Genomic DNA, 6049 nt, shown 5'->3' on the forward strand with positions numbered 1-6049 from the left:
TCACAAATTGTTTTTTATCTATATTCTTTCCGACATTCTATCAAACGTTTTATGATATGAAACTATAAGATCAAGAATTTTTAGCTAGATTTCGTAGTATATTCATCTAAAGTCAAGTTTTATTACTAATACTATCAAAACCCTAGATGAAGAAATTAAGATCCATAAATCGGTAGGCAGAAGCACAGACAAACACTTACTAAATAGGAAACTTGATAGCTATATCATCATTCGTTTACTAAATAACTTTTAGGGGTACAATATTTGCAAAAAAATACTTTTTTTTTGTCGTATCCATCTTTTTTTGAAATGTTCTGTTCATTTATACATTTTCAACCGTGCAACATTCATGAATTATGATGAACCTCAAAATCATAATGATATTATCTAAGTTAAGTCACCGTATGCTTTGAGCCAGGATGGCAAAACCCACACAAATTTGTTCTTGGACTCCTTTTCAAAAAAGCTTCATAGTAAACAGGATTGGACTTGATTTATATATTAGAAAGTTATTTTCTAATATTCCGATGTGTAACGTTTGTTTGTATCTCAACAATACTTCCTCTCAATCCAAAAACCACGAACTTTAGGTCTCCCTCTTAACGAATTCTTGTCACCATGACTCGGTACTTCTTATTTGTGAAACGACCCAACCGATTTTTTCTTTTGTTTTTAATATAAGACCATTTCCAACACATCTCTATATTTGTCTCTATATATAGTAAAAATATAGGAATCTCATTTTAGAGGCAAATTTGCTCCAATCCACCTCTATTCTAAAGTAGAGATTGCTATATTTTTCTCTAACTATAGAGGAAAAAATAGAGTTCTTCTATATATAGAGGAAAAAATAGCAATCTCTATTTCAGAGATGAGAATAGAAGTGAGTTGTAGTAAAACTCACCTTTATTATAGAGTTTCTCTATTATAGAGAAACAAATAGGGAAAACCATTGGAGATGGTCTAATATTAACAACCTAACAACATTCAAAACATACATCGGAAAATACCAACATTCAACCAACAACAATCTATCAAATACAATATAATAAATAACCAATATCAACCATGTCTACATTTTGCCTTTACCTGCATTACAATACATATGAGATGCGTGAGTATTATCATAAATATTTTGTGAGGAGGATCCTCTCATCTACTGGGCTATACACACAAGCGAAAAGACAAGCACAAACAAATACACAAAGAAACAAGCAAACCAAACAACTCTGAAAACACGCGTAACTCCGCAACCTTGCATCGACCGACGCACCCCTTGCATCGACCGATGTAATGTCGTTGCATCGACCGATGCAATGCCTCCTGCGTCGACTGATGTACTCCTTACATCGACATATGCAACATCCATCGTCTCCATCGAATCCTTAACTGCATCGACCTATACAAGCCTTGCATCGATCAATGTTGTCGCGCGAAGCATCGCCAAACACGATCTCCACCGACTCCTCTTGGCTCCATGATGCCGAATACATCCTCCAAAGGTAATAAAATTTATAGCAAACACTCACATACAACCATATAAGCAATCAAACAACCAAAAATCACAAAAAATACATATCAATTCGCTTAGATCAGCCATGGTCACACACTCACCTTTGAGAATGACAAAAACTGATTATAATCCCACGAAAAAGCATCCTAGCAAGCTCCTACCACGATCCCAGTCTCAGATCTCCACTCCACAGACAAGATCTCTCAAAAACAGGCCAAAAACTCTTAAGAACAACTTCTCTCTTTCTTTTCTCTCTTACACCACAGAAAACGACCAAACTCTGCCAAGGACGCCAAGATATCATTTTATACTCGACCCCTAGTTTTTCCCAAACCCCAAACGCAACCAAACGAGCATTTCACTTAAGTCATCCCGCAAAACTGATCTTGCATCGACCAATGCACATCCCAAACCAGAACTTTGGTTCACAGGCGTTACAATTCACGAGGTGTTCCTGAAGTACCCTTCTTATCGTGTTACATTGAGAGGCTTCTCTCACACCGACTATTAGGTCATGACATCCACTATTTCAACGTAGGCTCTAATACCAATTGTTGGGATTTCCAATCCCAAGCCAACTTCCCTATTAGTATGATATTGTCTGCTTTGGACCAAAGTGGTCCAACACTCACGGATTTCTTATTGGGCTCCTTCCAAAAAGTCTCGTGCTCATTGGTGTTGGACTTGAATTATATATTAGAATCTTCCAATGTGGGATGTTGGTTTGTATCCAAACAGTCTTTATATAAGAAAACTAGTTATGTAGATTTTGTACTAGAATATGACCTGTGCTAGAGCATGGGTTGAAATTCCTTCCTTTTGTTTATTTGGTAATTTTTATTTAAAACATTGTATATGTGGTTATTTTATTTATTTTAAAAGGTTTTTTTGGATGGAATATTATGGCATGAAATCATATACTAAATATGACTTATAAAAATAACATATGTTCTGTAAGATGTATTATAGTATATCTAGATTTTGACCCGCGGTATAACGCGGATTAAGTTGTGTGATAAAAAAATTAATTTTTGTTTGTTAATTTTATTTGATTTGTTTAGTGACTAAAATTATATATTGTATTTTGATAGTTAATTTTATGACTTAATCTATAGTATAGCGCATATTAATTTTAGGACCAAATATGTAACATATGTTTGTCAAAATCATCGTGACCGAGAAACCCTACCAAATAATATTATTCCAAACTTAAATTTAATTCAAGAAATCATATTTTTGAAAGTTTAACCCGTGCTCTAGCAAGAAATCATATTTCTTGAAAATTTTTCATATTATTGATCATGCTATAACAAATTAAATTATAGTGTTTATAATTTTTAACTTTTTGATCTATCATATATTATGATATTCTTAAAAATATCAAATTAAATTATTTTTAAAGATTCCAAATTAAATTATCTAAAAACTTATTATAGTATATAAAAATACACAATTCAACAAAAGAAATATATGAAATGAATTTAAATATTTAAATTTTGACATGTTACTCAGTCAAAATTTTATGATAAAGTCAGATAAGATTTTATTTTTTAGTATAATCGGAAATCACTTGGAATTCTACATAAGAGTGATTAATTTATATTAATTTCTGAGATTTTTTTTTTGTCTATATATGGTTAGTTAAATATTCTTTAAGATTTTATTTTATTTTGTAATATCCTTTTTAAGAGGATTATAATCCTAAATCTATATAACCTATCAAATAATTAATCCCTATAACCTATCAAATAATTGATCATAGTTATAACTTATATAAATATTATATAGTCTACCAATTTGAAATCGTGTACTTCCGTTTTATTAAAAAGGATAACTTTTTGCTATGTTTTTAGTCATTCATTTCTTTATTTAATTATAATACTTTAAAAAAAATATCAATGCTTTTATTTTTAATTCCGAACAAAATTTTTAAAATATATCTAAAACAAATTTCTTGTTGAAAACAAAACTGTTGAAAAATAGGGAATTCATATTAGAAACGGTCGTCGTATCCATCTTGAATATGGAAAAAAAGGAAAAATATTACCTAAACAAAACATAATCATAAAGTCACTAGGAATTATCAAATTAACCTTCAAATTCCTACAAGACTAGGATTATCTCAACCGACCCCTCAGCTCTATATAAGAAACATGTAGACCCCTTCTAACCTTGTCACCAAAACAAATTCATTACTTTCATTAATCATCTCTCTCAGACTTGTTTCTCTCATTCCCAAGTTAAGAAACCAAAAACATGATCATGGCTTTGACTAAGAAAAACGTGACTTTTACTTCTTTGTTGATTCTTGCAACTCTTTTTGGAGTTGCCATTGGAGGAACCGTTCACAAGGTCGGAGACTCGAAGGGTTGGACGATGATAGATGTTGATTACGAGGCTTGGGCTTCATCAAGAACTTTTCAAGTCGGAGACTCTTTGGTCTTCTCATACAAACAACAATTTTCATGACGTCACTGAAGTCACTTACAATGATTTTCAGCAGTGTGACTCGTCTAACCCGCTGACAAAATACCATACCGGAGCTGATACCATCATTCTAACCAAACCGGGACTCCAACAATTCATATGCGGGGTTCCTAGTCACTGCATGTTGGGACAGAAGCTTCAAATCCATGTCTTGCCGGCCTCCTTGGGTCCCGTGGCTGCTCCAGTTCCTGGACCAGTCCGATCACCAAGCTCTTCCTCGTCTCTTTCACCATCTCCGTTAGCTGATTCACCGGTCAATATATAATGCTCCACAGTATCAGATGGGACCATCACCAGCTAGCTCCACATAACGCAGCTTCAGCCTCTAATATTGTTTGGATCGGATCCAACTTGCTTCCTATTCTTTTCTTTATTCTTTATTGTTTGATAGATTCATACACGTTTTGATTGAGTTGTAGTTATTTTCCTTCTCTAGTGGTTTTGTTTATTCTTTTGGTTGTACTTCTTACGTTTTAATTGAGTTGTAGGTTTTGTTTTCTTCTCTAGTGTTTTTGTTTACTCCAACATAACTAATGGAATATCTTTCTTTTTCTTCTTATGCTCTCACAAATACGTACTTCTTAATTTCTTATATTTTAGCAGCCGAAAAATTGGAGTCCACTATAATATAGTATGAGACATCGGAAAAGTAAATTAATTAGTAAATTTCCGAGGTCTTGTAGGAGTATAGTTTAACATTTAATTAAATGACAATCTTCATATATATCACAGACAAAAACAAAATCTGTATTTTCGCAATAATTACAAAAAGGTTGTATTTAGGGAAATCAAAATTCAAATAGATACCACATAAGCATTAAAAAGATGAAAACATATACTCCATAAACGAATCATATTAACTTATATATTCCTGAACACCAAAATATATTTTAATCTTTTTTATAATGTTAGCTATACAAATAAATAAGTTAAAACAATCATTAAATTTACAAATATGACTAGCTAATTCACAAATTGTTCTTCATCTATATTCTTTCTGACATTCTAACAAACGTTTTGTGGTATGAAACTATATGATCGAGAATTATTAGCTAGATTTCAAGTTTTATTACTAATATATACTTCTTCTGTTTCATAAAAAATATCTTCTTTTTAAAAAAAAAAATATCACTTTACATTTCTTATGTAATATTTTACATCAAATTTCTTATTTTATCTTTAACCCAAAACTCTTTTTACTAAATTTAAATAATTAATTACTCATTAAATAAATGTATATTTGTAGAATTTTAGTTTTTTCTTAATTTGTATATTCTATATCATAAAAATGACACTCTTTATGAAACAGAGAGAATATTACGAAAACCCGCAGGCACAAACACAAACACTTTCTAAATGGATACTTGATAGCTAGCTATATCATGATTCGTTTACTAAATAATATTTAAGGGTACAGTATTTCAGTATTTGCAAAAAAAAATGCTTCCTTTTTCGTATCCATTTTTAAAAAAAATATTTTCTACAGTTATACATTTTCAACCGTGCAACGTTCATGAATTATGATGATCCTCAAAATCATATGTAACCAATAGCTTTATGATTATACGAATAAATACCAATCCTTCCCATCACCTAAGTTTATAACATTAGGTCTCATCAAAGATATGTTATGTAGATTTTGTTATGTTTTTAATCATTCATTTCTTTATTTTATTTATTATTCTTTTGTTAATGATATCAATGCTTTTATTTTTTAATTCTAAACAAATTTTTTAAAATATATCTAAAAACAAATTTATTGTTAAAACAAAACTACTGAAAATTTTCATATTAGATACGTCATGGTATCCATCTCGAATATGGAAAAAGGGAAAGATATTACCTAAACAACACAATTAAATAGTCAATAGGAATTACGATCAACTTTGAGAGAAAAAAAAAAGCATTGAGAGAAAAAAAAGCAAAGCTCTAAGAAAAAAAAAGCATTACGAATTACCTAAACCCCATTATTCGCCTACAACTTTGAGAGAAAAAAAAAATAAAACAAAGCAAAGCTCTAAGGAAGATTAAAAAGAATAAGTCTGGGAG

The 6049-nt window shown here is 30.9% G+C and overlaps 1 pseudogene; it reads left to right on the forward strand.

Annotated features, from left to right (window-relative positions):
* Window positions 3776-4340, forward strand: LOC104789129 (annotated as a pseudogene).

The sequence above is a fragment of the Camelina sativa genome, chromosome 5, assembly GCF_000633955.1.
Source record: "Camelina sativa cultivar DH55 chromosome 5, Cs, whole genome shotgun sequence".
Lineage (NCBI taxonomy): Eukaryota > Viridiplantae > Streptophyta > Magnoliopsida > Brassicales > Brassicaceae > Camelina > Camelina sativa.